Source organism: Malania oleifera, chromosome 12 (assembly GCF_029873635.1).
Source record: "Malania oleifera isolate guangnan ecotype guangnan chromosome 12, ASM2987363v1, whole genome shotgun sequence".
NCBI classification, from domain to species: Eukaryota; Viridiplantae; Streptophyta; class Magnoliopsida; order Santalales; family Ximeniaceae; genus Malania; species Malania oleifera.
This window is the reverse complement of record NC_080428.1, coordinates 24,215,905-24,227,899: the sequence shown is the minus strand read 5'-3', so window position 1 is coordinate 24,227,899 and position 11,995 is coordinate 24,215,905. Positions and strand designations below refer to the sequence as shown.

General features: G+C 37.5%; 1 non-coding gene across 1 annotated transcript; it reads right to left on the bottom strand.

The window, feature by feature from the left end:
* Window positions 1-8,500: 8,500 nt before the first annotated feature.
* On the bottom strand, window positions 8,501-8,606 carry LOC131145277 (small nucleolar RNA R71). The gene has a single exon (XR_009134061.1). It is a non-coding gene; the product is annotated as a small nucleolar RNA R71 (small nucleolar RNA).
* Window positions 8,607-11,995: the final 3,389 nt, after the last annotated feature.

The window sequence follows — 11,995 nt, the reverse complement described above, 5'->3', positions numbered from 1 at the left end:
AGGGGGAGCATCTAGAATTAAATTACCACCCTGTTATGCTCACCAATATCTTTTAACTTAGATCCATTTTGAATCAAGTGTGACATGTGCTTCAATGTAATGTTCTTATTGAAAATCATAATTTGACATGTGTTGGTTTGCCACAATCATTTGATTTGCCATATGATCTTGCATGTGATTGATAAGTTTTTAGGATCTATATCATTGTCCTTTCTGGTTATATTTTGGTGTGTGCTTCAATGATAAACCAGAACATTGATGCTTGCTTGTGACTTATTTTAAAGTTTCTTCTTCAACAATGCATCACCCCCAGTACTTCTTAATAATATCATAAGGGGGATATATATTTATATATAGATATATATTTATTTACATATACTTTTATTATTAGGCAAGAAATGAACTTTTAAAATGATCAACTTTATCTTTTGCTGCTAGTATATAAGTTTCAAAGCATTCATGATTTATGTTCAAAAAAAAATATTTTTTGCCATGAAAATTATAAATTTTTAGGGCTCTATTGTTTATGGTCCTCTTGAAGAAAATGAGATATTTGTTTTTGCCCTTTTGCTGATCACAAAAGGGGAAGATGTTTTATGAGAGCAAAATTAGTTCCTTCCCCCTCAACTTTTGTTGCTCAAAATGGAAAATGATAGTTGTACTTAAATGCACAACTTGAAAAATTCTTAAGTCTTCATTTTTGTATGTGAACTTTATTGAATATCATTCTTTTAATGCATATTATTAGGGGAGCCTTGTCAAGTGAACCCAAATTTTGTTCATGTGTTTGTTATCATCAAAAAGAGGAGATTGTTGACTTTTTGTGTCTGATCCCTGTTTTGATTATGACAAACCATAGTAACTAATCTGTGTGCTAAGTGTATGAACATGTTAACTTTTCTAAACACGGATGACAGATGAGAAATGAAAGCCAAGAAGCACTTAAATGAGAACATCATTCAGTGCAATCCATGCTATTGCAAAGGAGCAGAGCATGAAGTTCTTTTGTTTTTTCTTTCAAGTTGTATTGTATTGTGTTATACGTTCTTTGGGCCTGAAAAAATCATATGGTCTGTAATAATCTGCATTTCATGCATAATAGGTATTTATGCTCAAGATACCTTAGAATGACCATAGGAACCATCACCACTCAAACCTAAATGCTATAACTTATTCACACATGGTTGAATAAGTTCAAGGACAAAAATAGGGCTTTGGGCTACAGATCCTAGATGTTAAAAATGGTTCGGGCGATTGAATGTGCAAAGAATCAACAAGTTGATTGCGATATGGGCGATCGAACCTAATTTGAACTGATTGTCCACGGTCGATCGAACGCTCATAGTAGCTTTTCCCATTGTTCTTGGGCGACCGAACTCTATGTTCAAAATTCCCCGGGCAACCGAATTATGAAGTTTGGCAGAACAAACTATTCACTCGGAGACCGAACCTCTAAAATTTGGAAAATTGCCTTGGCTCAGCCAACCGGACTCTTCCTCGGGCACCTAAACTTCAAATCTCAATTTTTCTCTGTGTGTCTGTTTTGGCAACCAGCCTGAAGAACTGGGCGACCAAAACTCTTGGGTTGCCTTATTTTGACTGTGGTTAATTAAGGGTAATTAAGATTAATTTTTAATTAAACTTTTTCAAAATCCCCAATAGGTCCCCAATGGTCAAAATTTGAGGGATATCTATATATACCCCCTCATTTGCCTTGATTAGCAAAAGTAATTAGAAAAAATTCTCTCAAATCTTTAATACTTCTTTTTCTATATACTCAATAGTCGAAGCATATTGTTTATATACTCTCTTACATATTTATTAGCAAATGTCATTTTGAAATAGAGAGTTTGTTTTTCTAGTTCTCCTAACTTGCAAATCAATTGTAAGGTGTAGGAAGATTGTGTTATTGTGCATCATTCAAAATCATTTTCCTTGGAAAAATACTCTCACAATACCATACATCTTCAAAATATTTTTGAGAGTGATTGCTTGTGTGATTTTCCCACGATATTTCACTTATAAATATTTGTTTGGGAAATTCGTGTTTTTGGCTTCTGAGTCTTGGCATCTTTATTGCTAGATTCGAAAGCTTGCATACTTCTTTTGATAAATCTATTGCAAGCTTAAACCCTAAGTATCTGCTGTGATTATATTTGATAAAATATTTGTGTGATACTTAATTAGGGTTTTGAGGTAACCTTGAATATTCACTTGTTGAATATATTATCTTGAATCAAAATTTCAAGATCTAACTTGAGCATTAAATACTATTATCTGTGCATGCATTGGTTATTGTTTATGCGTATTGGTACATATTTTCTTATTGGAGAAGCATTGAAACTATACAAAAATGTTATATTCATTGTTGTATTTTAGGGATGGCCTAAGGGGGTGTTGATCTAGCCCGTAAGGATCGGTTGTAATTTAGGCGTGGTCTAAGGCGGGTCTTCTCCGCCCCTTTAAGGAGAGGTTGTAAAGGTTGAGGTCAGCTTTGGTAATTTGACCTGGTGTTGTAAGTGGTGCCTATCCACCCATTAAGTGAGTAATAGCGGTAATCCTTGGGCTTGTGAGCTAAGGCGGGGACCTAGGTAGTATTGGCTGAACCCCAATAACATACCGTGTGTGCAGTTTATATTTTCGCAATTTATTTACTGCACATGTATGCTATTTCCAATAGACTGTGAATGCTGTGCAGGAGTTAATTTTTGCACATTATATTTATCTGCACATTTGGGATTGCATTTAGAAAAACCCTAGGTTGTGAAATATTGCTAATATCTGGTTAATCCTAGGAAGAAGTTTAAAATTCCAATTCGCCTATCCCTCTTGGGAATACACCACTTCCAACAAACTTGAAAGTAAAATAAATAAGGTGGCTAAAGAACTGGTAAAGCTGCAAGCTAACTGTAAAGGAATAAAAGATTCATAAATACTTTGCCTTGAAAGTAAAATTGAGGATCAAACTAAAATTATTTACAATTTTACGAGAGGAAAGGAGAATTTTGATAAAGTAGTTAGATCACAAAGAATGTCTTTGGATAAGGAAGGCATAGGATTCAATGGAAATGAAAACAAGAAGAAAAAGAACCTCTACATGGGGTAGTTTGTAAAAGCTTTAAAAAATTATGCAAGCATATCTTCAACTAATGCATATGAACACACTACATGTTTCTTATGTAAGGATAATGGACAAAAAATCTGAATGTCCATTGAAGAGAAAAAATGTTAAAACCAAAAACGTATGGAGAGTTAAAAATGAAACTAAAACAAACTCAAAAAGACCTAAGAAGGTTTGTGTTAACTTTAGTGCAATCCCAAAAGGAGGGTGAATTGGGTATTTAAAAATTATCGCCTAAGTAAATCGATTTAACAATAGTATTGAACAACCTAGGGTCGGACTATGCAATCAATAAATAAACATACAAGTGTAATTAAGTAAAGTGTGGAAAAAGTAAATGATACACGCGATATGTTATCGAGGTTCGGCCAAAGTGCCTACATCCTCGCCTTGGCTAACAAGCATAAGGATTACTACCTCCTCAGGCTACTTAATGAGTGGAGCGACACTTAATACAACTAGGTCAATTAACACAGGGCTGACCTCAACCTTTACAATTAGGTCAATTAACATAGGGTTGGCCTCAACCTACACAATCCTTCTGGGCTGGATTACCGGCTCCTCAGGCCACACCTAGAAATACAATAGTAAGTTCACAATAAAATGGTACAGTGATTATGCTTTCATGTAAAGAAGATATGTACCCAACACACACAGTATAATCAATACACTACCAAAAGATAGGATACAATAAGCTCAGTGTAGTCTAAGTGTCTACTCTCAAATAATTATATGAACGATGTAATGAGTGCATGAGAGTGCAAATGATGTAATCTTTGTATCGCACAATGTATTCAATCACAATGCCCAAACAAAGATCATAAGCACACTTCAAATATCTTAACAAATAATTTTTCTCAAAATAAACCAAAAGAGATATTCAAAATATGGTTTTTAAAATATTTACATGATCTTTGTATCAAGATGAAAAGATATAGCAACAAAGATCTTCAACACGCTAACAAATATCTCAAAATATTTTTCTCAAGATAAATCACAAGAGATATTTAGATTTAATTTATAAAACAATTCGATCTTTGTGTACAAGAAGATAAAATCAATTAAAGGATATTTTAACAAAGATAATTTTTCTTATGTACAAATATCTCAACAAAATATTTCTCAAAGTAAATCACACGAGATATTTGAAATTGGTTAGCAAAAATTTATTTCAAAAGCAAAAAGCAATATGAACTCTTGAGTATTGTAATGATAATGCAAAATTCACAAGCTCTATGAAGTTTTCCTATGGAAGACTTATTAATAAAATCTTGTAGAAAAAATTCAAGCTTACTCTCGGATAAAAATATATATCAATCAACTAGAACTAACGAGAGTGTAAGCTTAACTAGATACTCACAATAGCACTCTTACTTAGCAAGGTTTGCAATGAGGATGAGTATGAATGAAGAAATAAAGCTTGGATGTGAGACATAGAGCTTTTGAAAATCAGAGAAAGTTTGCTAATTGTTTTTCTAATCTTATTACTAATAATTCCAAATGAAGGGGTATATATAGACTTTCCTCTGATTATAACTGTTAAGGATACAAATGGAATCATTAGAAAAGTTTTAATATTATTTAATTAAATTAACCCCATTTAAAAATGTTAATCACGGTAAAAAATATGGGGCAACCTGAAAGCATTGGTCGATCGAGCCAAGTTCGGTTGACCAAGGTTCTTGAGGTTCGGTCGACCAGGGACAGAATGAACTACAAGTTTGGTCAATCGGGATTGGAATTTTTGGGCGATTTTTCTCTTTCAGGGCGGTTCAGTCAACCGAGGACAAAATGAACTAACTCGGTCGGTCGACCAGACCGTTAAGTTCCCACACGTGGGAACTCGGTCGCCCAGAGCGTTGGTGTGTATTTTCTGCACGGTCGATTAGATGGTCAACTATGTTGACTCCAAGGGAGTTTGGTCGACCGAGGTCAAATGAACTAAGTGAGTTCGATTGATCGGACTATGGTCAAACTATTGACCTGATCCGAGTTCGGTCGACCGGGAGCATTCTGTTCATGAAAGTATGGTTGACAGAATGTGCACATTTTGTACATTTCGATCTTGTTTAAGCATACAATCACCCAATTCAAATGATCATTCATATATGTGCATGAGTGAGTGTCCTAGGGTCATTTCAAGGTTTTTTTTTTTCATTTTGAGGACACCTAAAAGATCCGGTGTCGGTCGACCGAATCCCTAAGGTCTATCTATGGTCTTGAGCTTATCCATCCTACCATGCAGGTAAGGCATTAATTATTACATGCCAGACCCTATTTACTATTACAGACCCTTTTCTTAATTAAGATTACATACCCAAATAGAAAATACAACAAATAAGTCTTCAGGGTCTTCATTTTCCTCTGGGTCTCCGAGTGCCATCTTATGATACCGCTAAGATAAACCTGCATATCAACTTGGCAGACATTAAATACCTAAGTATTTGTCATAATCAAAACAGGGATATGACCCATAGGGTCAACAGTTTGGGTACCAAAAGTAAGATCTTGAATCCCTTTTTGTAGGTATATTTTAGGTCCACACCGTCAAAAGATAAATGATACTTGGATAGTAGATGCTCAAGGAATATGACTAGAGACAAGTCCAAGTTCACCTCATTGACACTAAAGGATGGTGGACATGTCACCTTTGGAGACAATGCTAAAGGTAGAATTATTGGCATCAGAAAGTTAGTAAGGAACCCCCCTTGGTAATTGATCATTTTTTATTGGTAGAAGGGTTAAAACATAATCTTCTTAGCATTAGTCAAGTAATAAAGGTTTTATTGTAACATTCAAAAAGGACAAATGCATAGTTGAACATAGTGAAAAGCATGACACCTTCTTTATTGCAAACCGGGTTGAAAATGTATATTGCATAAACTTTGAAAATCTTGTATCTCAAGAAGTTAGATGCTTCACAGCCTTAAATGAAGCTAACTGGCTATGGCATAGGAGACTAGGACATACTAGAATGGATCTGTTTTCCAAATTAACTAAAAAGAACTTAGTCAATGGTCTGCCTAGCACAAAGTTTATAAAGGATAAGGTGTGTGATGCTTGCCAACTTGGGAAGCAAATCAACAAAAGTTTTAAAAAGAAGAAACACATCTCCACTAGCAGGCCACATAAGCTAATCCACCTAGACTTGTTCGGCCCTACTAAAACTCAAAGCCTAGGAGAGAAGCAATATATCTTTGTCATTGTTGATGACTACTCCAGGTTTACCAAGGTGCTATTCTTATTCTCCAAGGATGAAGTGTGTAGGATGTTGATCAACCTTTGTAAGAGGCTTCAAAATGAAAAAGGGCATGACATTCTACACATTAGAAGTGATAGAGGTGGAGAATTTAAAAATAAAATGTTGAACATTTTTGTGATGAACATGGAATCTCTCACAATTTTTCAGCACCACGCACACCTCATCAAAATGGAGTTGTTGAAAGAAATAACAGGCCACTTCAAGAAATGGCTAGGACTATGCTTAATGAGTATCACTTGCCTAAATATTTTTGGACTGAAATGGTGAACACCGCTTGTTATGTGATGAATAGAGTTTCCCTTAGGACTAGCTTAGATAAGACACCATATGAACTTTAGAAGGGTAGAAGACCAAATATCTCTTACTTCCATGTATTGGGATGTAAGTGCTTTGTCTTAAATGATAAAGGGGACTTAGGTAAATTTAATGCTAAATCATTTGAAGGAATTTTCCAAGGAAATGCTATGAACAGTAAAGCCTTTAGAGTCTGCAAAAAATGAACGCTTTCAGTTGTAGAGTCCATTCATGTAGCATTTTATGAGGCTAATCCATTTTCCTCTAAACCTACTGACATCGATGAAGTAGAAATTAGAAAAAGTTTAGAAGACCTAGCAATTTAAGAAATAAAGGATGAGAGTAATGAAACTAGCACACCTTTGAATGATAACTCTCTAGATCAATCTGAATTGCCTATGGAATGGATGTTCGTAAGGAATCACCATAAGGACCAAATTATAGGTGAACCTTCACGAGGGGTGTCCACTAGATCTTTATTGAAGAATTTATGCTTTGTTTAATTTCAATTTGCAAGTTCAATTGTACTTTAATCCCTGCTTTTTTCAATACCTTGTATTTACATTTGATTTCATGCACAATAAGTAGCTAATATATTTAGTTCTCTGGTTGTGATGAAACCCTACGCAAGAACAGCATAGTTAGGATTCCGTTAATTGTGCATAATAGGGTACAATTGCTATAGAGGAATCTGTGTTTGCTAGATAGTGTATGCCCCATTCTCCCAATCGTTGTTCGGAAAATTGGTGCAAACCTAGCTATGCTATGCTACTCGTGCGGATTACTTTACCATTGAAATCCTAGTATAGATAATTAATTGAACCTAGTTATCAAAAATTAACTAGGGTGGATTTATAACTATGGATTGCTTTTCCATAAGAATTTAAATTCAATTTTAATTTCTTTCGTAGTTTAATAGGAAAACCAAAATCAATATTTTCTTCTTGTTCCAGCATAGTAAATTAGGTTAACTTGGTAAACCGCTGCACTGAGTCCTTGAGATTGACACTCGACTTATTCATTATTGCACTGAACTTGGGATTAGTTAGGTTTTATAAATTTTATCTTTGGTAGTTAGGGACCCAAGCCTTGGTGAGACTATCAAATTTTGGTGCCGTTGCCAAGGATTTAGTTACGATAGTAAGCCAAATCTTAGTGTAGTTTACTACATGTTTTTTTATTTTCATTTGTTTTTATTTTTGTTTACTATTTGAAGGCTTGATTTTCTATGCTAAAGAGTTGTGTGCAGGGTTTGAGATCTTTGGATCCCAAATTAATACCTATAGACCTTGAGATTGAGAGATCCCGTAGGTCGACTAAGAAATCCACTTCTAGTCCAGAGTTAGTAGAGTCCTTTGATTCTAAAACCATGTCCGAACGCCAACCAATTCCCGCTTTCCATAATAAAAATCTAAACCCATAACCTCTCGCTCCCCGTTAACCTGCGGCAGAGGAGCAACTATTTCGGTCTTTGAGGGACTACTTCACATCCAATACATTCACAAAGCCATCTTGCATCTAGTTCCCAAATGTCAAGGCTGCGCAATTTGAAATCAGGACTTCCACCATCTTGATGCTTTCCAAATTTTATGGGAACTCAACTGAAAATCCATATTAGAATCTTGATAAGTTCCTTGAAATTTGCTCCACCATCCCCATTTCAAACTTTGGTGATGATGCCCTTTATCTTAGGCTATTTCCCTTCTTTCTTAAGAACAAAACCAAATATTCACTGAATTCTTTAAAGCTGAACTCGGTGACTACTTGGGCCACCATGCAACATGAAATTATCAAAAAATACTTCTCCATTAGGAAGACTAATCATCTTAGGAAGGCTATCACTAGTTTCTTATAGATAGACGGTGAGCAATTTTTCGAGATGTGGGAGCATTTTAGGGACCTTTTGCGTAAATGCCCACATCATCAAGTCACTAGGTGGCAATTAGTCAAACATTCTATAAGGGGTTAGCTGAGCGTGATAGATCCATGGTTGATGCATCATGTGGAGGTACTTTCCAAAGCATGAGAATAAGGCTTGGACTCTCTTTGAGACTCTCACCAAGAATTCCTAGCAACATATTGTTGCTACTTGTAGACCTTCCCAACCTTCTTCTTCCTATTATAAGAGATTCTATGAGTTAGCAACCGTCCATGACCTTGCACTCACTCTGTGCACCATTGTTAAGAAACGTGATCAGGTCATGTCTTTAAGATAACCACCTCAGCCAGTGGCGTGTGCAGAGTTGTGTGTCATGTGCTCCAATCCCTCTCATACCTGCTACACTTGCCCCCATGTGCCTCCCACACCTAAGTTTGTGCAAGAGGAAGTTAAATCCACCCATAATTGGTATGATATGCTGACTAATGATCCATTCTCCAATAAGTATAATCCTGAGTGGAGTAGACATCCTAACTTCTCTTGGAGGCACAAGTTCTGTGTTTTTTAGCCCTAAGACCACATCAATCACCCAATGCCCCACCTCCTCGACCATTTGAAAATTCAAATCAATAGAATCCTCCTATGCGCCCCTCGTCACCAAGCTTATCAACCACCACCTCCTCGGCAGCCTCAATATGATCGTTCTTTTCAGGAGATGGTGTTGAAAGCCTTTTGAGGGTATCAAGGCTAATCGTCAAGTTGATTCGCAATTACTCCATTCCCACTTTCAGTCTATAACAAAGCTAAAGGCCACCATAGGCCAACTAGCCGCATCCTAGAGTAGGCAGGATGAGGGTAAGTTGCCGAGTATGCCCCTCGTCAACCCAAAAGGCCAGTATGGGGTAGAGTGAGGTGGCTTCTAGTCATTCAGCTTGCCATAAGAAAGACCAAGTTGTGACCACCCTTAGGAGTGCATAGGAGGAAGACAATAACGCTAAGAGTAAGGAGAAGATGAGGGTCAAGCCTAGTGTTGAACCATGCACCCCTTATTCCTCCAATTCGGTGAGTAATATTATGATGCCCACCTCCTCTAATGATGGAACATTACCCCACTATGTCCCTGCAGTGTCGTATCCTGTAGATCTTCACTCAAACTCCAAGTCTAAGAAGGAAGCAAATGTAGAGTTCATGATGGACATGTTTAAGCAAGTAAAGGTCAATCTTCCTCTCTTAGATGTCACTAAGCAAGTGTCAGCTTATGCCAAATTCCACAATGACCTATAAACCCAAAAGTGCAAATCTCGGGTGCACATAAATAAAAAAAAGTCAAGTTGACTTAGTATGTGAGGTCAATTCTTTTAGGTCACATTCCCCCAAAACTTAAGGACACCAGCATTGCCACCATCTTATGTGTAATCAATAATTACACTATCAAGCGTGAACCTACTTCCCTACTCGGTCTACAAGCAATTTGGTTTAGGAGAGCTTAAGCCTACCCTGATCACTTTGAGCTTCACTAACCGATTAGTGAAAAGGCCTCGGGGTGTTGTTAAGGATTTCCTAGTCAAGGTTGATAAGTTCTATTACCCAGTTAACTTCGTTGTCTTGGATATGGAACCTACCGACCTAGCCAAAATCCAAATCCCCATCCTCCTAGGTCGACCATTCTTAGCTACGACTAATGCTTGTATCTAATGTGGGATTGGGATCATGGATGTATCTTTCGGCAACATGAAGCTCTGGCTAAATGTGTTTCATGCCTCCCAACACCCATCCTATGACATTTAATATGTGGATGTGGACATGATCAATGAGTGTGTTAAGGAGGTTGCCCTTTGATTCTTTTGAAGGACTCCCTTGAGGCTAGGCTTTAGCTTGATCACCCCTCATTATTAGGTCTAAAGGACCCATAAGAGCATATTTCCGTTGTTTATGAATCGGCCTCTAGCCCAAAGAGAAGGCCTTGGACATGTGTGAATGGGGTTAGTGAGGGACTTATGGAGGAGATTCCTATTATTGAACCCGCGTGATTTTGACATTAACATTCATTGTGTCTTGCTAAATACGATAAACTTAGTGCTCTTGTAGGCAATCCACTTGTTTTTCTTGTTTTATTGATTCTTTAAGTCTTTAGGTTGTACATTGTAGGGTATGTTAGAGTCTAGAGTCATTAGAATAGGTTTGAGTTTAGTGTCTCAGTAAAACGTGCGACTAAGGCTTCATTAAGTGTGACCAAGTCCACCCCTCATGGTCTTTAATTAGGTAAATATAATATTCTTCACAAAATAGGTTGACCAGGGGTCAACAAGCAAGTCACCATTTGTGACTAGGTCGACCATTCTCGCCCCTAAAATCTCAAAAATTTCTAATTTTTTAAGAGTGGGTTGACCATCTTGAAACCATCACTTCTACAAAGTGCGACCTAGTCAAGTCTGTGAGTTCCTGTTGACCATTGAATTTTAGAAGAGGTTGACCAAGGTGCAACCAGCACTCCCCTTTGGTGCGATGTGGTTGAAAGCTCATTTTCCATACTAAGTTTAGGGTTGACCAAGTGATCGACCAACACCAAACTGGTGCGACCTGGTTGAAACTCTAAAAGTTGTTTTAAATTCTCTTTCTCTTGCAAAGCCCTAACACAGTCCTTCTTGCTTTCTTCACACCCCCTTCATCACACCACCATAAACCTGGTCACCCATGTTATCTCCGCCTCTGATCACCTCCGGCGACCATCTCCAACCGGCCTCTTCCATTCCCAGCTATTGATTTCTACAACTGCGCACCTAGGGCTCTTGTAGGACACCTTATCCTTTCATCTTCCTCCCTCTTCGCATCTGTATCATAATATTTTAGGAGGGTTGGTAACCATGACATGTCGCACCGATTCCCAGGCTACTTTTAAGCAGCCCCAATCTTCCCGTGCCATTGCCAAAAGAAGGAGGGTTGAGAAACACCATGTACATGATTCTGGCTCTCATTCTAATCAGATTCCACCAGTCCAGCCCAAAAAGAGGGGTCGGGAGGCCCATATGGAACAAGATAAGAAGGGTAAAGGGAAAAGGGCATATTGGTTGACCCGAGAGGATTATGATTTCAAGCCGATGTACGCATTCTAGCTTGATGAGACCCAAGCCCATCCAAGAAAGAAATGCTGCATCAAGGACTTGAAAAAGAGGAAGTTTGATCACTACATGACCTCGGTGACCACTTCTTATCATCTAGAGTTGGTGCGGGAGTTCTACAACAATATGCAGCATGATCCTTCCACCGGCACCTAAACCACTGAGGTTCAAGGGATCGCATTTCAGATGATGGTTGAAATGATCGATAGGGCTTTGCTTCATGAAAAGATTGATGATATTCCATGGCCACCTATCGATTCTACTGATGTACACCATATTAGTAGCCAGATGTTACATGGCTCTTATTCAAACGGTGGTGA